Raw genomic sequence first — 23,460 nt, forward strand, 5'->3', positions numbered from 1 at the left:
TGCATCGGCAGGCGGACGCGCAACCGCTGCGCCACCAGGGAAGCCCCTACGCGGACTCTTTTTAATGCATAATTTTGCCTCTTCAGAATGTCCTGTAGTTGGAATCATAGTCTGTAGCGTTTTCAGGTTGGCTTCTTTCTTGTCTTATTGATTTAGTTACCGATACTATTGCAATGTTAAATAGGAGTGGTGAGAGGAAAAATTCTTGCCTAGGTTCTGATCTTAGCAGGTAAGCATCTAGTTTCTCAATATTAAGTATTATATCAGCTATAAGGTTTTTTTTGCACATATACTTTATCAAGTTGAGGAAATTCCCTTCTGTTCTTAGTTTGCTGAGAGTTTTTATCATGAATGCAGGTTGGGTTTTGTCAAAAGAGTTTTCTGTATCGATTGATATGATCATTGATCTTTCTTCTTTAATCTGTTAATGCGATGGCTTATATTAATTGAATGTATACCTGGAATAAATCCCACTTGACTGTGGTGTATAATTCTTTTTACACATTGTTGGATTCAATTTGCTAATATTTTGTTGAGGGTTTTTGCATCTTTGTTCACAATGTGTATTGGCCTGTAGTTTTCCTTTCTTGTAATGTCTTTATCTGATTTTAGCATAAGTGCAATGGTAAGCTCATAGAATTAGTTAGAAAATTGTCCTGCTTCTATTTTCTGTAAGGAATTGGAGAGGATTGGTATCATTTCTTGCTTATATGTTTGATAAAATTTACCAGTGAAACCATCTGGGCCTGGTGCTTTCTTTTTTGGAATATTATTAGCTACTGATTCAGTTTATTTTAATAGATTTAGATTCAGATTGTCTATTTCCTCTTGTGTGAGTTTTGGTGGCTTTTGTCTTTGAAGAAATTGGCCTATTTCATCTATGTTATCAAATCTGTGGGCATGGAGCTCTTTGTAATATTCCTTTATTATCTTATGTCAATGGGATCAGTAGTGATGACTCCTCTTTCATTATAGACATTACTAATTTGTGTCTTCTCTTTTTTCTTTGTTAGCTTGGTTAGAGGTTTATCAATTTTAAAGGTCTTTTCAAAGAATCAGTTTTTGATTTCATTGACTTTTTCTGTTGCTTTCCTATTTCCAATTTCAGTGATAGCTGCTCTAAATTTTATTATTTTCTTTTCTTTGCCTTAGGTTTATATGGGTTTTCATTCTTTAGTTTCCTTAGGTGGAAGCTTAGATTATTGATTTTAGATTTTTCTTCTTTTCTAATATGCATTCAATGTCATAAATTCCTAACAACTGTTTTCATTATATCCCACAAAGTTTGATAAGTTGTATTTTTATCTACAATTAGTTCAAAATATTTTAAGATTTCTCTTGAGACTTTTAGGAAGAAGACTCAGTTGTTGTATAAAAGTTATTTAATCTCCAAATATTTTGAGATTTTTTTTCAGCTGTCTTTCTCTTATTGATTTCTAATTTGATTCCATTTTGGTCTGAGAGCATACTTTATATGATTTTTCTTCTTTTAAATTTCTTAAGGTGTGTTTTATGGACCAGCATGGGATCTATCTTGGTGAGTATTTCATGTGAGATTGAATAGAATGTGTATTCTGCTGTGTTGGATGACCTATTCAATAAATGTCAATTAGATCCAGTTGATTGATGGAGCTGTTCAGTTCAACTATATCTTACTGATTTTCTGCCTGCTGGATCTGTGCATTACTGATGGGGGGTGTTGAATTCTCCAACTATAATAGTGAATTTATCTGGTTCTTTTTATCAATTCTATCAACTTTTGCTTCACTTATTTTGAAGCTTTGTTGTTAGATGCATACATGTTAGTCCTTGTTATGTTTTCTTGGAAAACTGACCCCTTTGTCATTATGTAATGCCCCTCTTTATCCCTGATATTTTCCTTGTTCTGAAGTCTGCTTTGTCTGAAATTAATACAGTTTCTCCAACTTTCTTTTGATTAGTGTTAGCATAAAATATATTTTCCCATCTCTTATAATCTATCTGTGTCTTTATACTTAGTTAATTTCTTGTAGACAACATAGTTTGGTCTTTTTTTAAAAAATACTCTGAAAGTCTGTCTTTTAATTGGTATACTTAAACCATTCACATTTGAAGTGATTAGTGACACAGTTGGATTAATATCTACCATGTTTGTTTTCAATTAGTTGCACTTGTACTTCGTTGATCCCCCCCCCATTTTCTGCAGTTTTAATTGAGTGTTTTATGTGATTCTATTTCTCTCCTCTCTTTGTATAGCAATTATACTTCCTTTTTTAAAACTTTGAGGTGGTTGTCCTGGAGTTTGCAATACACTCTTACAACTAATCTGAGTCTACGCTCAATAACACTAAATCCCTTCGTGGGTAATTCAGGTAACTTTTAACAGAATATTCCCAGTTACTCCCCCTTATCTGTAATATAATTGCTGTCATGCATTTCACTTATCCATATGCAATCATCTCCCAACACATTGTTTCTGTTATCACTTTGAACAGTTATTTATTAGATCAGGTAAGATTAAGAAAAATGAAAGATTTTATTTACCTCTGTTTATTCTTTTCTGAAGCTTTTTCTTTCTTTCTCTTGATCTGAGTACATGGCCCATATCATTTTCTTTCTCTGCAAAGAACTTCTTTTTATATTTCACACAAGGTGGGTCTACTGGCAACAATTTCTCTAAGCTTTTGTTTGTCTGGAAAAGTCTTTATTTTTTCTTCACTTTTGAAGGATAATTTCTCTACGCAGAATTCTAGTTTAATGTTTTTTCTTTTAACACTTTAAATATTTCACTTCACTCCTTTCTTGCTTGCATGGTTTCTGATGAGAGGTTCAATGTGATTGAATTTGTGTTCTTCTAAAGGTAAAGTGGATTTATTCTCTGGCTTATTTCAAAATTTTCTCTTTGGTTTTTTTTTGTTTGTTTGTTTTGTATTTTAAATATGATATGCCTCGGTGTAGATTTTGTGCTATTTATCCTGCTTGGTGTTCCCTAAGATTCCTGGATCTGTGGTTTGATGTCTGTTATTAATTTTGGAAAACCCTCAGCCATTGTTACTTCAAATATTTCTTCTGCTTCTTTCTTTCTTCTCCTTTTGATATTCCCATTACATGTATCTTGCACCTTTTGATATGGTCCCACACTTCCTGGGTGCTCTGTCCTTCTTTTCATTCTTTTTTTTTCTCTGCCTTTCAGTTTGACAAGTTTCCATTTACTTATCTTCAAGCTTACTGACTCTTTCCTCAGTTGTGTTCAGCCTACTGATGAGATATTCTTCATTTCTGTTGTAGTGCATGTGATTTCTAACATTTCCCTTTGATTCATTCTTAGAGTTTCCATCTCTCTGCTTACAGTACCCATATGATCTTGCATGTGGTCTACTTTTTCCATTAGCGTCCTTAACCTATTAATCATAGGTATTTTAAATTCTTGATTTGATTATTCAAAAGTCTCTGTCATATCTGAGTCTTGTTTTGTGTTTTTTTCTTACCTTTTAGCATGACTTTTGGACGTTGTTTTTGTTCACCTCCAGACCTAATATATCAGGCCAGAGAAGCTGAGGTAATTAGGCTTTAATGTGAGGTTTTATGTTAATCAGGCTCTTCCAAGAAATAAAAGAGAAGGGAGTACATTCCAACTTATTTTATGAAGCCAGTATTACCCTGACACCAAAACCAGACAAAGACATCAAAAGAAAAATAAACTACAGACTAATATATATTCCAAATATAGACACAGAAATTCTAACAAATACTAGGAAACAAGTTTAGCAACACATAAAAAGTAGAGAACATGGCCAAATGGGATTTGTCCCAAAAGTGAAAGGCTGGTTTAATATTTGAAAATCAAATAATATAATATGCTATGTCAGTAGCATAAAAGATAAAAAGCAAAAACTATGTGATCATCTCCATAGACACAAGAAAAGCCTTTGACAATATTCAACACTGTTGCATAATTTAAATAAAACCTCAACAAACTAGGATAAGAAGAGGAATTCCTCCACCTGATAAAGGGCGTTTAGGGAAAAGCCACAGCTGACATCACAGTTAATAGTGAAAGATGGAATGCTTTCCTCCTAAGTTTAGGAACAAGAAAAGTATGTCTGCTCTTGACAGATCTCTTCAATATTGTCCTGGAAGTTCTTGGCAGAACAAATAAATAAAAGGCATACAGACTGGAAAGAAAGAATTTGAACTATTTCTATTTGCAGATGATGTAAACTTGTATATAGAAAACCATAAGAAGTCCCCCACAAGCCGTTAAACTAATAAGCGTGTTCACCAAGATTCAGGATGCAAAGTCAATATATAAAATCCATTTTATTTCTATACTCTTGCAAAGAACAATTCAGAAATGAAACTAAGAAAGTAATTTCAGTTAAAATAGCATCAAAATAATAAAATATTTTAAAATAATTTTAACAAGCGCAAAATGCATAGGCTGCTAACTGCAAAACACTGTTTTGCAAAAAGTGAAGAATACCTAATAACTGGAAAGAAAGCCCATGTTCATGGTTTGAAAGCATTAATATTGTTAAGATGGCCGTACTCCCAAAATAGATCTAAATGTTCAACACAATCCTCAAAATAGTCTCTATTGCCTTTCTTGTAGCTATAGACCAGCTGACCCTAAAACTCACACACCAAATCAGGGGATCTAGAATAGCCAAAACTATCTTGAAAAAGAATAACAAAGTTGGAGGACTCACTTTCTACAATTTCGAAACTTACTGCACTGCTACCATAATCAAGACAGTGTGGTACTGGCATAGGGATAGACAGGTAGGTCTGTGGTATAGATTTGAGAGTCCAGAAATAAACCCATGTATCTATCTACGGCCAGTTGATTTCTGAAGAGAGTGCCAAGACAATTCAATGGGGGAGATGAATAACTTTTTCAATGATTGGTGTTGAGACACCTGCATTTCCATGCATGAAAGTATGAAGTTACACCAAAAATTAACACAAAATGTAACATAGACAAAAGTTAGCTCTTAAATGTAAGAGCTAAAACTATGAAACTATTAGGAAAAAATGTGGCTGTAAACTTCATGACCTTGGACTAGAGAGGCAGTGGTTTCTTAGATACTACATCAAAACATAAGCAAAAAAACCCAAAAAACAAAAAGCAGAAAAAAAAGATTGGTGGGACTTCATCAAAATTAAAAACTTTTGTTCTGCACAGAACACCACCAAGAAAGGGAAAAAGGCAATCTACAGAATGAGAAAAAATATTTGCAAATCATAGGAGGGACTTGTATCTAGAACATATAAGGAACTTTTAACTCAGTAGTAAAAAGATAAATAGCCCAATTAAAAATGGGCAAGGATTTGAATAGACCTTTCTCCAAAGAAGATAAACAAATGGCCAATCAGTGCATGAAAAGCTGCTCAGCATCATTAGTCATCAGAAAAATGCAAGTCAAAATCACAATGAGTTACTGCTTCAAACCCATTAGAATGGCTTTAATAAAAAAAGATAGATAATTTCAAATGCTGGAGATAATGTGGAGAAATTGGAATCCTCATGCACTGCTGGTAGAATTACAAAATGGAACAGCTTCCTTAGCACACAGGCTGTAGTGCTGTGAACTAAATGTTTGTATCCTCTCCCCATTCATACCTTGAAGCCCTAATCCCTGAGGTGAGGGTATCTGGAGGTGGGGCTTTGGGAGGAAAGTAGGTCATGAGGGTGGAGCCCTCACGAGGAGATGAGAGCCCTTGTAAGAAATGACAGGTGAAACATGGTTACTTTCTTTACCTGTGGGGACACAGTGAGAAGGTGGCCGTCTGTAAACTGGGCAGAGGGCTCTCACCAGAACCCCACCCTGATCTGGGACTTCTCAACCTGCAGAACTGTGAGAAATAATTTCTGTTGTTTAAGCGCCACCCCCGCCACCCCAGTCCGTGGTCTTTGGTTAAAGCAGCCTGAGCTAAGAGAGGCATGTTCTCAGAGGATAAACAGAACTGCCATATGACCCAGCAATTCCAAGGCTTTCTGTATCCCCGAGATCAAGGAAAACAAGTGTCCACACAGCAGCTTATACACAAACGCTGAGAGCAGCATTATTCATAACAGCCCCAAAGTGGAAAAAACCTCAGTGTTCATTAACTGATGAATGGATAAATCAAACGTAGTATGTTCATAAAATGGAATATTGTTTGGCAATAGAAAGAAATGACGTACTGTCATACTACAGCATGAGGAACCTCGAAAACATGATGCTCAGGGAAAGAAGTCAGACACAAAAGGCCACATATTGTATATTTCTATTTCAATGAAATGTCCAGAATAGGCAAATCTATATATATAGAAAGTAGGTTAGAATTGCCTAGGACAGGGATGGGAGGGGGAGAAGCTGGGGTAAATGGGAGTGACTGGTGGTGGGTGCTGGGTTTCTTTTTGTCATGATGAAATGTCCTAAGTGAATGCAGGATTTATGAATTGTCTCAACAGAGCTGTTATATAAAACATGAAATGATATGGTTCCTAAATTATGAAGATTTTGTTCCTTCCTTCCTAATTTAATGTTTATATTTGATTAGTTTCCTTTGTTTTGGTTTGTTTTTTGTTTTTCTTTCTTGTCAAGACATTTAGGCAAGACAGGAGAGAAGCAGTGAGAAAGGGCATCCTTGTCTGGCTGCTGCCTCTAGTGAAATGGCTTCTACAGTTTGCTGTAGGTTTTCTGAAAGTCTGGATCACCTTAAAGAAGATGCCTTGTATTCTTTGCTAAGCATTTTTGTCCTGAATGGGCATTGAGTTTTATCAAATGCTATTTCGGTATCTATTTAGGTGATTGTATTTGTTTTTCTTAATTCTGTTATTTGGGGGTATCCCAATAATAGATTTTCTTATGATGAGCTGCTTCAGAATTCCCATGATCATGCTTGGTAATGATATACAGTGCTACCTATGAATTGCTGGGGTTTTTTTGTATTTCTGTGTGAGATAGCTTTATAATTTTCTCTTCTTATACTATCTTGTCCACTTTGGGTGTCCGAGTTGGAAATATTTCCTTATGTTTTTAAAATAAAATTTTATATATGGTAAAATTAGATTTTATTGCATAGCACAATGCATTTTGACAAAGGCATAGTCATTTAAACATTACAATGAAGATATAGAAGGGTAGCAATAGCCCCAAGTGCCCCTATGCTGCTGTTTTGTGATCAGTTCCTCTCCATTTCCCCCAACACTGACCACACTGAACCTGTTCCCCATTCCTAGACTACTTTTTCAGAATGTCATAGAAATGGAATGATACACATAGCCTCATGAGTCAGGCCCCTTTTACTTAGCAGAATGTGGTTCTGTCACCCATTTGTTGGCATTAGTCAAGAACGGGTTACTGTGTGTTTCTGAGTGTATTTCTTTGTACAGATAGTTGATGACTCCATTGAAATGAATTCTCAAGTTTGGTGTAGGTTTCTGAGTCTTGACCAGGTCAAAGAACTTGTCTTTGTCTCTTTGTTTGTTGAAGGACATTTGGGTTGTTTCCAGTTTGGGGCTGCCACATATTCTTACATTCAGATTTTTGTGTGACTCTAAGTTGTAATTTCTTCTTACACCAACAAATGCGGTTGCTGGGTCCTTTGAAACCGTATGTTGAACTTTACAAGAAACGGTCTTTTTAGAAGAAACCTCCTCTTTTCCATAGTGGCTGTACCATTTGGCATATTCCCACCAGTAGTGAGTGAGAAATTCAGTTGCTCCTTATAAGGGCCACCTAACTGCCCCCGACATTGTAGTTTTTGTCGTTGTTGATTTGGTCTAGTTTTAACAGTTCTAGTGGGTTGAAGTGGTGTCTCCTTGTGGCTTTTATTTGTGTTTCCCTAATGATCAATGATGCTGAGCACCTTTTTGTGTGCTAATTTGCCACCCATATATCTTCTTTGGTGAAATGTCTGCTCAAAAATTTTTGCCTTTTTAAAAATTTGGAGTGTTGTGTTCTTACTGCTGAATTTTTATGGTTCATATATTGCAGATACAAGTCTTTTGTGGGATATGTGATGTGCAAATATTTTCTACAAGTCTGTGGCTTGTCTTTTCATTCTCCTAAACTGTGTCTTGCCTAGATCAAAAGTTTTTAATTTTTGCAAAGTCTCATTTACATATTTTTTTCTGTTATGGATCATACTCTTGGTGTTGTATCTAAAAATTATTTGCCTAACCTTAGCTCACAAAGATTTTCTCCTCTGCTTTCTTTGAGAAGGTTTATAGCTTACATTTTGCATGTAAGTCTTTGATCCTTTCTGAGTTAGATTTTGTAAAAGGTGCCGTTATGGGTCAAATCCTCTCTCTTTGTCTCTCTCTCTCCTCTGGCATATGGATGTCCAGTTGTGGGAAAGGCTCTCCTTTATCCCTTGAATTGCCTTTGCATTTTTGTCAGAAATCAATTCACCATATTCGGGTGGGTCTTTTTTTGGACTCTGCTCTGTTCCATTGACCTATATGTCTATCCTTTTGCCAATACCACATTTTCTTGATTACTGTAGCTTTATAGTGTGTTTTGAAATCAGTGAGAATCCTTCAACTTTGTTCTTTTTTTCCCCACAGTTGATTTAGCTATTCTAGTTCCTATGCCATTTCCTATTAACTTCAGATCCTTATTAACTTTTATTTGTTTGATGTATTAATTCCTTATAAGTTAATCTCTCGTAATAACTGTAGATTTGGAAAATTCTCCTACAAGTTCATGGTTTTTATTATTTATTCTTCTTTTTACTATGTGATGTTCCTTTTTAATCCCTATTAAACCTTTTTGGCTTAAATTATATTCCCTCTCTCTTGCTACATCCCTTTTTTTTAATGTAGTATTTTTCATGTATGTATATTTCCATCCCTTTATTTTCAGCTTCTCTGTGTGGTTTGCTTTCAGATATGTTTCTTGTAGTCAGTAATTAGCTATGTTTAAAAATCCAGTATCATGTTTTGGAACTTTTACTCCATGATTTTAATCCTTTTGCATATATTGAGATTCCTTATATGTTTAGAGTTATATCCAGATTATTTTATTATTATTATTTTTAATCCTTTTCAGTTCTTTTTCATTTTTGCCTTCTATAGGATTAATAGTACTATCTAAATTTGTTTTTTCTTTGTTGGTTTGGGTGTTATATATTTTAATTATATGATTTTTCTTTACATTTTTAAATATTAATATTTAACGGTACATTTTTTCTAGGGAAATGCAGGTACTTAATACATGCTTCTCTTTCTCCTGTCAGTCACCAATTAACCACTGAAAATCAGTTCTATGTAAATGTATTAACCAAGAGTTTATTTCCCACTATTAGAAAAGGGAAAAATTTATAATGTATTATATATCCATCCCAAACTCTCAACCAATTTCCTTGACTGTATCTAAAACCTGGAAAAGTACCTATATAAAACTAAAAACCTAGCATATTAAGATATAAAATGTTTAAGCATCACTTCCAGATCACCAACACTTGCTATGGTTGTTGACCAACCACTGCTTTGCAGGCAGTAATATATCTCGTTTATATGCTGTTCTGCAAACATTATGTTTGTCACACAGCATGGCAAATCACACACAGAAATAAATAAACTTGTTGGAAAAATGCAGACTAAAATTCTTAGTAAAACTCAAGGCCAGTTCCTTCCCAAGTGAGGTAGAGACTTGAAGCTCCAAGTCAACTGAGAAGAGGGGTGGATGAGGGTGGAGGTGGTTACTATATCCTGGTTGTGGAAGGGGTGGGCAAAGGAGCAGGGTGAGGAAGGGTCTTTGGGACAAGTCATCAAACTCAGGAGACCTGTGAAGGATTCCGTACCATTTAGGGGCTACTGTAGAGACTTCTGTGGAAGGGGGCTTGACAGATCTTCAGAGGAGTTGTTCAACACTTTTGGATGAAACAATTGCAAAATGCAGTCTTACTTCTTCCCTTGATGTTGACTTTCATAAATTTATTTATGTGGGGTTTTAAGAGATACCAGGCTGCTTGTTTCCTCCTTCTTTTGAAGGTGCCCATATGTCACAGTGAGATTCAAGGCTAATGTTTGACACTGAATCAGCATGGACCTCCTGGAGTGATGCCTGTTTTGGGACCAGCAACATCGCAGGTGTACCTCCCTGCCCTTGGCATTCTCCTTAGAAGGAGGAGGCATTTTTTTTTCATGTGTCACTAAGAAAGAAACATGCCAAAGGTAAGGGGTCTGATTGGAGCCCCCTGCATAAACCTGGGACCCCAAAGGGCTGCAGCCTTGCTGTAAATGAGAAAGAAACCCACTGTGTGGAAAGAGGGAGCAAGGAAAACTGCTCTCTCCTCTGAAATTTTAAACCCAGTCTACATACTCAGGTTTACAGTTTGAAATCAAATCTTAACCATACATTTTCACTTCAAGTGGTCATGAGTCAGTAGTACTCTCAGGTGCCTGGCAGGGCAAATACAACTTCTCCCTGGGAGTTGTTTCCAATCTAGACTAAGAGTGGTCATAAGTGACTTTCAACGGTCACAGGTATTCTAATTTCAGAAATGTTAAAGATGAAACAATGCACAAGGAACTGATGAAGCCCAGTGTGTGTGAGTGTGTGAGTGTGTGTGTGAGTGGGTGCACGCGCACATGCATGTCCACATCTGTATATCTACATAAATCACGTCTCTCTAGGTGGCATTCAAGGTGAGTTCCTCAGTGTCCTCTCCAATTCACTAATTCTCTCTTTAACTGCGTTCTACCTAAAATGTGTTCCTTTTATAACATATATTATTTCAAGAACCTTAAATTTTTCCCCTAGTTTTCTAATTGGTTTTCTGAAATGCCTGTCATTATTACTTATATGCCTTTTTCATTTTTCTATAGCTTCTTGTACTTTTAAGCAGACATTCTCCCTCGTTTCCTTCTGCTATTTCTTTAAGCACTCTAAACATAATTCTTTTAGTCATAGACTAATTGTTCCATGCAATTAGCTTCATCTGGAGTTGCTTCAGGTTCTGATGATCGATTTTGTTATCAGTTAGGACATTCCTGTGTTGAGGGTGAGAGGAGGTTTTGGCTTTTTCCCCCCACACCCCATTTTTCTGCTTTTGTGTTTGTCCCTCACCCTGGAGCACCCCCCAACCCCACCCCAGGTCCTGGGGGGCCTCTCTCCCTCGTGGTGCATCTCTCTCTGGTTCTTCCTGTTTCTCACCATCAGCTTCTTGCTGGGCCTACGGAGTCTCTCCTCTTTACGTCTCTCTTCTCTTTTGTTCAAGCAACAAGTATTTTTGGACGCCGACTTTGAACCAACCTCTGTCCTATCTTCTCTTGCCTTCTTTTAATGATCATTTTATGGAAATGGATCCTATTTTATTGATTATTGTTTATATTAAGTACTTTTATGAGTTCTGCTTTCATGTACAGGAAGGTTAGTGGAATGGTGTGTATTTCTATGAAGAGGTTCTTCTCTCTTCTCTGACCCTTAGTGGATTACTACTTTACTTTCTGCAAGTCACTGGCCTTCTGTTATAATGTCAGTTCCTCATTCTTGTGCAGCACTTTGCAACCTGAAAATGCTTTCTTTTCCATCAACTCAGGTATCCTTTCAGCCAGTTGCCATGAGCAGTAGATGGGGCAGATATTCATCCTGTTTTACAAGGGTAACCTGAGGCTCAGAGAGGTTAGGTCTGTCCCAGGGCCACCCAGCCAATAAGAAGCCAAGCAGAAACACAACTCAAACCATCTCATAATTTAAACACCTGCATCAGACTCTTCAGATGGGACTCAGAACATTGCCTGAGCAGGGGTCACATCTTCTTTCTTGGTATCCCTCCTTGGACCTAGCACACGTCTGGTCATGTGATATACTTACATAAATGAAACGTTTGATGAAAGTGCCTGGGAGAGAGTGGACTTTATGTATCTCAGGCAGGAACTGTGGCTGAACATGTCCTGCAGAATCCTGCACCCCTGCAGGCCCAAAGGATGACCTACAGGACCTGGGGAAGACACATGCCTACAGAAGTGTGTGAAGGAGGACGGGCTGCTGCTGGCCCTCGTTCTCTAGCGAAGGAGGATTTATGCCCCAGCCCCAGCAAAGGGGCTTCCAGGACCACTCACCACATTCATGTTAGAAAGAAAGATATCGATTCACATTACTAAGCTGACTGAAGGCAGAGGCAGTATTTATCTGGAGCTGTGCTCCTGATGTAATAGCACTTAGATTACAATATTTTCTGTAATTACTTAAAAATGACAATGCATATTGAGTTAGTGATAAATCAGAGGCAATTTAAATAACCAGGAATCAAGGAGCATAAACTCTGTGGGTTTCATCCCAGCCAACGAGCCATTGCCTCAACGGGTAGGCAGTGTCTTGACACTCAGCGCCATCTGGGGAGGGGCCAGAGTCCCGGGCTCTGACCGTGGCCTGTGGGGTCTGGTCCTCCTGGCCTGGCCCCTCTGGGCGCGGCGGGCAAGCACAGGCTGGAGCCTGGAGCGCGGAGGAGGCTGGGCTGGTGCTGAGGGCTGCCCATGTCCTGGGGCAGCAGCAGCGGCAGGGAAGAGGGCTCTGCCAAGAGTCCTGCAGCTCAGGAAGGTGGCGGCCACCTGAGCCCCTGGCCTGATGCCCAGGATCCCCTCTCGCCTCCCCTGCTCACCCTGCACAGGTGCAGGCTCCCTCGGGGCAAAATGCACACATTTACAAGGGTCCTGGAGCTGCCTCCAGTGACAGTTTGGTTTCTCCAGTAGCTTAGTAGGGCTCCACATGGGCTCTGGGCCCCCACTCTCTGCAGAGGTGGAGCGGGTGGTGGTTTCCTTTAGGGCTGAGAGGTCATTTGCTGGATGGGTCTGATTCCAGTGGATGGTGGGGAGAAAGGAGGTGATGTTTATTGAGCCCCAATCATGAGATGAGCGCTCCCCTAGGCTGCCTTCTTTATGGCATGAATTCAAGCCATGTGCTTGCAAATAACAGACGCAAACTCGGGTCACCATAAACGAGAATCAGGAGCTGGTTATGGGGATTCTTGAGTATCTCGTGTGATGCGGAGAGGAGCGTGGACTGGACCTTGAAAAGGGGGAAGGGTCAGACCAGGGTCAGATCAGGGTCAGGTCTGGGTCAGACCAGGGTCAGATCAGGGTCAGGTCTGGGTCGGACCAGGGTCAGATGCAGAGAAGCATCCGTGTCTGACCAGGGTCAGATGCAGAGAAGCATCCGAGTCTCTCCCCACTTTCTTCTTGCTCTTCGTGCGCACGTCTGCTTTCATCCTCCTCTTTCTGCAGTTATGCCCCTGGTCCTTTGGTTTCTTGCAGCCCCCGACCTGATGGTACAAGTCCAGCCCCTGGAAGATAGGGATTGTTCTTGGGCTCAATTCTGCATTCCCAGGGAAGGGTCAGGGGCCCAACCCAGTCCCATCAGGGTAGTGTTGCATTTACAAAATGACTGCCTTTGTCCCACTGGTGTGGACCAGCTGACATCCGAGGGGTCCTAGGAGTTGGCACACACTTTCAAGGGTGCCTCCGACATGGATGCCACTTCACTGCGTTACTCAAGGTGGCATCTTACGGGTGTTACCAGGGAGGGCAGAGAACAAATTGTGCCCAAAGTGAGACAATGTGTAACACCCCAGCAGGATCTGAACCCACAGCTGCTGGGTCCAAGGAGCATGGTCTGTCTGCCGCAGCACTCCACCCCTGACCATGCTGCTCTGAGCTCTAGTTGGAGGATGTGACACAAGCAAAGGGCTAGGGGCAGGCCTGCCAGCACAGCAGGCAGCTCTGCCAGCTCCAAGTTGTTTCCTGGAATGTTTCACCTCCGGGCTGGTTGGGTGGAGGTGACCCTTTATCCTGCTGGTGGGACTGTGAGGGTCCCCCAGACAGAGCTGTCGGCAGGAATGTTCGGCTCAGGGAACTGGATGGGATGGGGGACGTGTGTGTCCACTCTGCCTGGAGAGGAGAATAACGTGGAAATGAAGACAGGTACCCAGAGCAAGGAGAGCATAAAATTCAGTAATGAACAAACAAGGAAATTATGTAATTTTTGTACCAAAGAACCCGGATTGGCTTCCTCTGTCCATCTTACTAGTGAAGCGGCTGGCTTGATGGCCACATAAATGCCCCTAGGACTCAGAGTTTTCACCCAAGATGGTTCAAGACCAAGTCTGCAAGACGCCAAGTCAAGAACATCTGTAATTCCCTTCAATCATCCAGATTAGTGTTTTCCATTTTTTCTCCCACTGTGACACCAAGTGTCTGAAAACACTTGGAGGTTTCTCTCAAGTCTCCATTCCCATCATGGTACCTGTGGCCCCCATCGGTACAGCAAATGCAGCATTGCTAAAAAGGAGCGAATATAGCGGAAGGTTTAATGGCCCTCAAAATCAAGGTCAATTTCTGTCTTTCTAAATAACTTGGGAATTGTTTTTCCTCCAGTGTTCACATTTTCTAAGCTCCTTGATATTCTAAAAACATGAAACTGACTCTGATTTTGAATCAAGCTTGTTAGTCTTGAAAAGAAAATAGCCGTGACCCAAATTGAGAGCTAACGTGGTCTGGAAGTAATAATGAGGCGAGCCTGACCGAGGAGACGCCTCACTTCTCCTGGTACCAAGACCCCACCCTCCTTCAACCTCACCCTCAAGTGCATTTGGAGTTGGAAAGACCCACGTTCAAGTGGCACCTCTGCCGTATACTGTGTGTTCTTTGGTGAGTGGCTTCACATTCTGGGTCTTGGTTTTCTCATTAAACACTAAAAAAAGGATATGTTCGGGTCTGCATCAGAGGATAGTTGGAACAAAGTGAAACAGCATATGCAAAATAGCTGTCCGCTTTTGAAAACCCTCTGTAAATGTACTCTCTTGCTTAATGACACTAATCATTACAATCTCTATTCGTTCCCCTCCCAAGCATTTATTTGGAACCTACTGTGTGCAAATTCCCTGTGTCAGATGCTGGAGGAAAGAACTGGGTTGAAATTGTCAACTCGCAAAGTTTGTAGTGTTTTTCTTGCGGGCTTGTTCTCCTGGAAACAAAATCACTATTCATTACCTGGGACATTACAATAATACATTTTAATAAAAACTTAATTAATTTGAATGGATGGCTTTGTTGTAAGTAGAAGGAAAGACAGATCATTAAAAATTGGCAAAGGGAGAGAAAAATGCTTTTATATAAGTCCATAGGAGACACATAGCGAGACAATGAATATTTCTAAAATAAGAAATCATACAACTTGAGTTCATAAAGTTATTTCCTTAATTTGGAGGGCTGTTTCAACTTGTTCCCTGATAAAAATAAAAGAATCAAGCTCTGCAGCTTGTACAAATGAATACGGAAATCAATGGAAGCCTCTTTCTTTTTAAACTGTTTTCCAGTGGGGTTCAACGACGTGGGTTCATCTGGGGCTTCCAGCATTTGTTTGGTTTCCTTCCTGTAGTTCTCGTGGAAAAGCACAAATCTCAGGCCCAGAAGCTCAGCCAAGTCCCTGCAGCCCGCACACCACTCACTGGGCCCCTTCGCTGTTCAGACGTCTTCAGGGTCTCTCAGTTGCCTTCTGGGTCCAGCGGGGGCAGACAAGAGGGGCTGCTTGATGAGTGAAAGAGGCAGACCATGAATAAAAGAGAGGCTGAGCTCCAGTCCTGGCTCTGCCACTTATCAATTTGAATTAATTTATTAATTCTCGTATCCCGAGCAGGTCCCAGTCCCAAAGGGAGCCTCGGATTTCCCATCTCTAAAATGGGTGAGTTCAAATCCGGCTCTGACACTATAGCCCAAGCTCTGTCCCCAGCGCTATGCGGCGTCCGCCATGTTTGAAGAGTGAGGCGGTAGCTCTTCAGGGCCACGTGGTCGGATGCACAAGTCTCCCCCACCCCCATCCGCTTCTTCAGGGTCCCCTACGTTGTTCCTGTTCATCTCTCTTCTGTTGGGCCCAGGGGGTGCTGGTAAGTATTTAATGGCCACCCTATGGGAAAAAGAGCCTGGATTTATGAGGTCTGCCGATTCCCATGGTGTAGATACTCCACGCTGACCCATTGCAGGCTACCCACGAGGTGCCACTGGATGCTGAGGTGGGAAGGATACTTCTCACCTTGAGCTGTGCAAGCTGGCTCCAGCCCCACCACTGGTTAGGTGTCTTCCAGTGACGGGAACTCCATCTTCGCTGGCTGACTGTGGGGGCGGGTCAGAAGACACGAGCTAACAGTCGTTGTTGTTGAGCCAGGCTCCCTGCTCAGTGCTTTACACAGATCGTCTCATGCAAGCATCAGCAGAGCCCCAGGATTTGATCCCTTGGCGCAGATGGTACCTAACCTGCCCCAGGTCATGCAGCCTGGAGTAGGTGCTGTCTGGATGAACTCAGCCTGTCTGACTCCACAGCCCGGGCTTTCCGGCAATACGCTACTCTAGATTTCAGCCTTGGTGCTTTCTGCTGCAGACAAGTTTTCCAACCTGCAGAAAAATGCCTTGAAACATCAAACAAGTCCATTTACATTTGGTTCCCTTATTTTCAACTCATTTATCAAATTTCCCGACGGTTATCATGCATCTCTTTAATGCACCTGACCCATTCATAAACATATTGGTAAACGTACTTTGATGGTGTTTTTCTTCACTCTGAGAACTTTGCAGTTAAGCCATTAAGCGTTTTCTTCCTGATTTGCTCCTGGGTTGGTCCCATTAACGGGCTAGAGTGCAGACATATGGGTCTTATATAAAAAAAGTGACTTTGGAACAGCTTTTCTGTGATTAGGGAAAGAAACAGCCTTAAGTAAAGGGAGCTATTTGGAGCAGAGAGGTTTTTAATTAGGATGATATTCTGGTGCTGAGTGACAGAGCAGTTCTTGAATAACAGAAGCAAGGACAGCTTTTCCTGAGAAGGGCACTGACATACACCAGCCTGCCAAGCTGATTTTTCAGGGGAATTCAGCCCTTCACCCAAACTGGCAGGGACATGAAGCATTTGTCCAACTGAGCACAGTACAAAGTGCTTTGAAACACAAACAATTATCTGGAGAATCAGGCCACTTGCATTCAGAACTGGGTAATTTGTCCTCATGAGCGGCAGTAGTAGCTACAAAGGGTTTGATTCTGTGGGCTACTCTCCTTGGCCCTGGACAGACTGCCCCCAGGGAGATGGCAACCTCATGCCATTGAATGCAGTTTTAAATAAACTCATGATATGGAAGCACAGATTTGCAGACATCACTTGAGGTGAAATCAGCTCTCTGATGGTTTAGCATATAATGTAGCAGAAAGAGCATTTTCAACAAGTAATGGCATTGTTGTCTTCATAAAAGCGATAGCTACTCGTTAAAAAATTCAAGCTGTATAAAGAAGAAAGCAACAGATGACCTAAAATCGTACTACTCAGAAATGATCACATAATTAACGACGTTTCCCGTTATCTTATCTGTCATTACGTACAAACAGCCCACACATGGTGGCGTAAAACAAGGACTATCTTGTTATGCTCCTGGGTTCTGTGGGTCAGGAATTGGGACTGGGGTGTGTGTCTCTTCTCCATGGTGTCTGGGGCCTCAGCTGGGGAGACTCCATTGGCTAGGAGCGGCTTGATGGGCTGGGCGCTGGAATCTACCAGAGGGGCCTTCGCTCAGATGTTTGGTGCCTGGACCGTAAGGACTCTCACCAAGGCTACCAACCTCTCTCCAAGTGGCTGACGCTGTCCCAGTATGGTGGCTTGGTCTGCAGAGGGGGCGCCCCAAAGGGAGGACCTGGAGAGTGAGTGGTCCAAGAGACCATGGCAGAGGCTGTAAACCTCTTTCTGACCCCCGTTGGATCATACTGTGTTCTCTTCATCAGGAGTGAGTCACTGAGTTCAGCTCAGTTCAAGAGGAGGGGGATTAGAGACCACTTCTTGAAGAGGGAGGAACAAGGTCACGTGCCCAGAGCATCTGGGATGGGAGGCGTTACCATGCTCATCTTCGAAAAATTCGCTCTACCGCCAGGGAGCGTCTTTCCAGATAACTCTTTAGGCTTGGGTACAAACGCGTGATGGGTAGGTGGTAACCTCTATAGCAGGTGCAGAATCTGCAAAGGTAGATTTGTAGAAACACTTTCATAAGAATGGCATTATTTAATCATGCTTTCAAAATTACGAATTCATAAATTTAACTCCTTTGGCATTTAGCAGAAGAAAAAGAAACTGATACAAAATGGTAAGATTTGCTGAGCTTCGGATCATTTTTTTTAACCACAAAAGGTATTAGTTCCTCAATGATCTCTCAAAGAATAAGGAAATAAATTATGAAAACCATTAAAAGCATGGAGTCATTATCTTTTAAGATACACTTTTTTTTCAATTTTGGACAGTAAGAACTAACTCATGGCTAGAAAAAAAATGCTGTGATTCTAGTTTTCACACATTTTTTGTTCTCCCTTGCCCCCTTGCCCAAGTTTTGTTGCTTGTATTATTTTTATTTTGTCAGGGTTTATGACATTGCCATTCTAGTGCAGCTGTGTTCCTTAAGTTGTTTAGAAGTCTAGTTATGTGTTAATACGGACTTGGAGATCAGTTTTTGATGTATGTGTGTAGGTAGATATGTAAGTATCTATGTTCGCGGTCCCTCCCTCCTTTCCTCCCTCCCTCCCTCACTGAGGCTTCTTCCTTCCTAGTTTCTTTTCTGGCTTCATCTCTTGGTCGGATGCATTTTATCTGAGAGATTTTCATCAAGAAGCGCTCATAGGGGCATTAGTTCCCAGATTCTTTGAAAATATGTGTGAAAATACTTGCATCTTGCCTTTGATCTGCAGTCACCTCCGTGGGGGCAAACTGCTCCTGTGTTTCCCACACTCCCTTCCCCTGGGCAGTGTGCAAGGCTCCCCTTCCTCAGCTCTGGAAGCGCAGTGCTCTGCCCGTGTCCTGGGGGACCATTTCACCTGCTCCGTCTCCTGGCTGCACTTAGAGGGCAGGTGGTGCTTTCCAACGGGTGCTCTGAGGCCTGAGGATGTCGGGGGCAGTGGAGAAGTGGTAGCTGGGCCAGAGTGTGGTCCTTGGGCTCCATGTCATGGCCTCAGTCCCGTCCCTTCCTGCCCAGGTCCCTTCCTGCCCGAGCTGGCTCAGCGCCCTTCCTGCCCGAGCTGGGCCCCGTGTTCTCTCCGTAAGCCCTCTTCTCTGCCTCTGTCCTTGGTGCTGCCTCTGCGACTGGGCAGGGAGGGCACAGGGTTGGGGGCGTCTGGAGCCAGCAGCTAAGCTCTAGCCGTAGGACAGTCTGCCCCAGCTGGCAGCGGACAAGCTCCACGTAACACCAAACAGAATCTGAGACCAGGGCTCTCAGCTTTGCCCAGTGTGGGTGGTGTGGGTGGCATGGAGTCCTCAAGGTGGGGTGGAAGCTAAGGCAGGACAGGACTTAGAGGTTCATGACACTCTTTACACCTTAACGTGCCTTTGGGGTGGATTTAAAACTTCGTGCTTCTCTGTGCCTCCGTTTCCCCCTTTGTAAGATGGAAATCGTCATAATCCTCACCGCGAAGGGCACAGAGGTGGGGCTGCAGAGTGCTGGATCCCATCTCCAGCGGCTCGTTGTCATGGTTACTGTGTCAGGGTTGGGAAGCGCCATCACCTGCATTGTTACTCTGGCGCCCTGCCATGGCACCCTGCCATGGCAGAAGGGGACCCCCGTAGCTGTTGCCCCCTCACTGCTCCTCCTTCCTGCCTCTCCCTGGTCTTAACTCTGAGCTGGGCCTTTCAGTTCCTTCCCTCTTGGGGCCTCTCTCCCCAGCTGGACCTTGGGGTCAGCTGTTCTCCCACGCTGCCCCCAGTCCTGCCGTCCCTGGGCTCCGCGGCCTGCTGGCGCCTTTGGTCTTAGACACACACCCTGGGCAGCTGCGTGTTGGCCTTTACTCTCACGCTGCCCAGTGAGGCCCTGGCTTTTTCCGCTGAGTTTACAACATTAAATGATGCTCCGGGCCCAGGCCCCATTGTCCCCCCCACCCCATCAGCCATCTTATTGCTATTTTAAATGGTTTCTACTAAGCGTCTCTAACCGGCTGCCCATAAAATAATGGAAGGAAAAGTATTCTCGTTAAAAAGGAGCTTATCTGGGTTGTAAATGCGGGGACGCTAATTGGGCCCTAAATGCCACGGCGGGACTGTTGATTGCTGCTGACGGAGAGAGCTGTGTGATCAAGGCTCATGTCACCTCAGGCCACTGGAGAAGGCCGTACTGGGGCTGCCCTGCTGGGGCTTCTGGTGGGAACAGAGGGGCCTTGTCCGATTGCTCAGAAGTAGACCCTTGGCAAGCGGCTGAGGTGGGGAAAGAGCCTGGAACCAAGTCAGGAGGAGCTGGTGCCCAAGCCACCTCTCATTCCTGGAGCTCAGGCCACAGGGCCTGGCCTGGCCACGGTCTCGGTGACTCTCTGTAGGGTGAGGGTGAAGCCCAGTTCCTCTCTTGGAGGCAGGGAGGCTGGGCAGCTCCTGTGGGTCCTGGGTCAGAGGGGTCTGAGTACCAGCCTCGCTTCTCCCTGCAGGAGCGGTGCCTCCGCCTCTCTGTGCCCACTTCATCCCCAAATTCCAATAAAAATGCCCAGCTTGTGGGGCCATTGTGAGGGTTATGGGCCAAGCCCAGTGCTTGGCAAGCACTTCATGAATGACTCGTTAGCTGTAATCAGTAGTAGCTTTTCCCAGCCCTTCATTCAACAGGTGGTTTCAGAGCCTGACCCAGGTGCCTGCTTTGCTGACTTCAGGGGACATCACTGTCCTGTGCATTTTATGTTCCAGCGGAGGCCACAGAGAGTCAATGAGCAACGGGCAAATGGCCAAGATCGTGTCATGTCACTGTAGGGGCGCTAGTGTGCTGGGTGAGGGGACAGGTCCATGTCACTGTAGGGGCTGCTTCAAAGGGACCTCTATTGGAGATGGCACTTAAACCCAGACCCCACAGAGGCTGGGTTGTCATTATGACACGGGTCCTCTGCTTGGGTCAAGCGGCCCGGGAGAGCCTTGGCTGGAGACTTCCTGATATCCTGCTCCTCCAGCCCCTCCCATCAGGGCAGCCAAACAAGGATCCCACCTTTGCTTTGCATTGACGCAGGATCCGGGTCAAAGGGTTTTCTTGCCCCTCCTCCAGCGGTATGTGCGTCTCCCCTTCTTCCAGAAGCAGCGGGTTCCCCTTGTTCTTGAGGATGGTGGGGGGCTTTGGAGTCACGGGCTGTGCTTGGAGCTTGTTCTCTGTGTTCTTTGTTCTCTGTGGCTGTCCATCGTCCCATGCATGTTGTTGCGGGGACCCTCCCCCGTGGCTCTGGCAGCACCCATTGGAGAAGAGCTTGTGGGTGAGTGCAGACCTCCTTCGGGTCTCGAGCTCCCAGTGATTCTGAACTGACACCCCGGCCACGGGCAGCATTTAGCCTACCTCTTCTTGCCCCTGTCCATGGCGGCCACCTCTTCTGCCCAGGCTCTGCTACTGGGGGAAGTTTGTTGTTATTTTCTAGAATCGTCGTAATGAAATCGACTGGATATCTTTTTATTCCTTCAAGATTTGAGACTTGATTGATGCCCCAACATTTCGTAAGTGTTTGACATGTGTGCTTGAAAATAGAGTTTATTCTGCATTTGCTGGAGACAGGGCTTGATTTTGTAAGTCACTTTCTTCAAATTTTTTTCTGTCTTCACTGACATTTTTCTGCCTGTTCTTTCAGTTTCTGAGACATGTATTAAAATATCCCATTTGATTGTGGGTTTGTCTATATCTCCTTGTAGTTCTGTTGATGTTTGTTTATTGTTTCTTGAAGTTCTATTCCTAGGTGCCCATAAATTTAGAATTTTTTTAAAGGTTTTTTAAAAAAAATTTATTTATTTTTATTTTTGGCTGTGTTGGGTCTTCATTGCTGCGGGCGGGATTTCTCTAGTTGCGGCGAGCCGGGGGCTACTCTTCGTTGCCGTGCGCGGGCTTCTCATTGCGGTGGCTTCTCTTGTTGTGGAGCACGGGTTCTAGGCACGCAGGCTCAGTAGTTGTGGCACGTGGGCTCAGTAGTTGTGGCTCGCGGTCTCTAGAGCGCAGGCTCAGTAGTTGTGGCGCACGGGCTTTGTTGCTCCGTGACATGTGGGATCTTCCCGGGGCCAGGGCTTGAACCCGTGTCCCCTGTACTGGCAGGTGGATTCCTAACCACTGCCACCAGGGAAGTCCTAAACATGGAATTTTTAAACCTTCCTAGTGGTTTGAAAATTTTATCATGAAGTGTTCCTCTTCATCTCTACATTTTTAAAACTTACAGTCTATTTTTTTCAGTATTTAGAAATTTATTCAAAAAATTAATTCATTTTAAAACAAAAATAACAGTTTAGACAAATCCGAGAGTGATTTTTTAAATTAATAAATCATAAAATAGACAATTTATGGCTAGTATTATCATGGCAAGATAAAATACAGAGGTAAAAAATACACATGTATTTTTCCATTACAAAGGAAATCTATTAACAGCTACAATAATTTCAAATGATAATTAATGAGAAACAACTTTACGCTAACACATTAAAAAAATCTACCTGAAAATAATGACTAAGTCAAGAAAAATTAGATAATCTGCTTAGAATAACAGTTAAGAATTAAAACAATTGACATCTAAACATTCTTCATTTTTAGATGATTTTGCTTTTAATTTTTTATTTAAATTAAATTAAATTTTTAATTTAATTTTATTTTTTCTTATTTATGTGCAGTACTAGTCTACTTTAACATTAACATAGTTTCACAGCTGTGGTAGGATTTGGTAGGATATATGTATATCCTATGTACATATACATATATACATATACTGATATATATATAGATATATATAGATATATACACACACACACACACAAAGGTATATATATATATATATATATATACCTTTGTATCAGTATATGTGCTCTAGAAATGTCTTTTTTCAACACCATGTGGGTACTGTTGGGTCTTGATTATTTTTTATCCAGCATACGAGTCTTTATCTTTAGTTGCACAGTTTAGTGCAATTACATGTGATGCTATAACATGGATGAACCTTGAGGATGCTGTGCAAAGTGAAATAAGTGAGTCGCAGAAGGCAGATGGTACATGATTCCGTATGAGGGACTGAAAATAGTCAAGCCCATAGGAGCAGAGAGTAAAATGGTGGTTACCAGAGCCTGGAGGGAGGGAGAGAAGGGGAGCTGTGTGCAGTCAGTGTAAAGTTGCTGTTATTCAGGATGAATTCGTACGAGAGCTCTGCTGAACAGCACAGGGCCTGCAATCAGCAACATTGCATTGTTCACTTACATACTTAAGCTTAATTTCTGAAGACTATTTCCACTGCATGTAGCATGGAATAAATGTTGGCATTTATTTTCTTTTTATCACTTTTAAGATGTCATTCATTATATTTTAGTTTTTTATTGTTTCTGTTGAAAAGTCAGCTCTTATTTTAATATTGGCTCTTTGAAAAAAAATCCATCTTTTTCTCTCATTAAAAAAATCCTCTTTGGGGCTTCCCTGGTGGCGCAGTGGTTGCGCGTCCGCCTGCCAATGCAGGGGAACCGGGTTCGTGCCCCAGTCTGGGAAGGTCCCACATGCCGC

General features: G+C 42.3%; 1 long non-coding RNA gene across 1 annotated transcript in view; it reads left to right on the top strand.

Moving 5' to 3' along the window:
- The first annotated feature begins 1,509 nt into the window (after nt 1-1,509).
- Nucleotides 1,510-23,460, top strand: part of LOC114486407 (uncharacterized) — a 27,559-nt gene continuing 5,608 nt past the window's right edge. Inside the window, exon 1 of the long non-coding RNA XR_003680052.1 lies at nt 1,510-1,537. This is a non-coding gene — a long non-coding RNA (uncharacterized lncRNA). The remainder of the gene's footprint in view (nt 1,538-23,460) is intronic.

The sequence above is a fragment of the Physeter macrocephalus genome, chromosome 6, assembly GCF_002837175.3.
Source record: "Physeter macrocephalus isolate SW-GA chromosome 6, ASM283717v5, whole genome shotgun sequence".
In the NCBI taxonomy this organism is placed as follows: Eukaryota; Metazoa; Chordata; class Mammalia; order Artiodactyla; family Physeteridae; genus Physeter; species Physeter macrocephalus.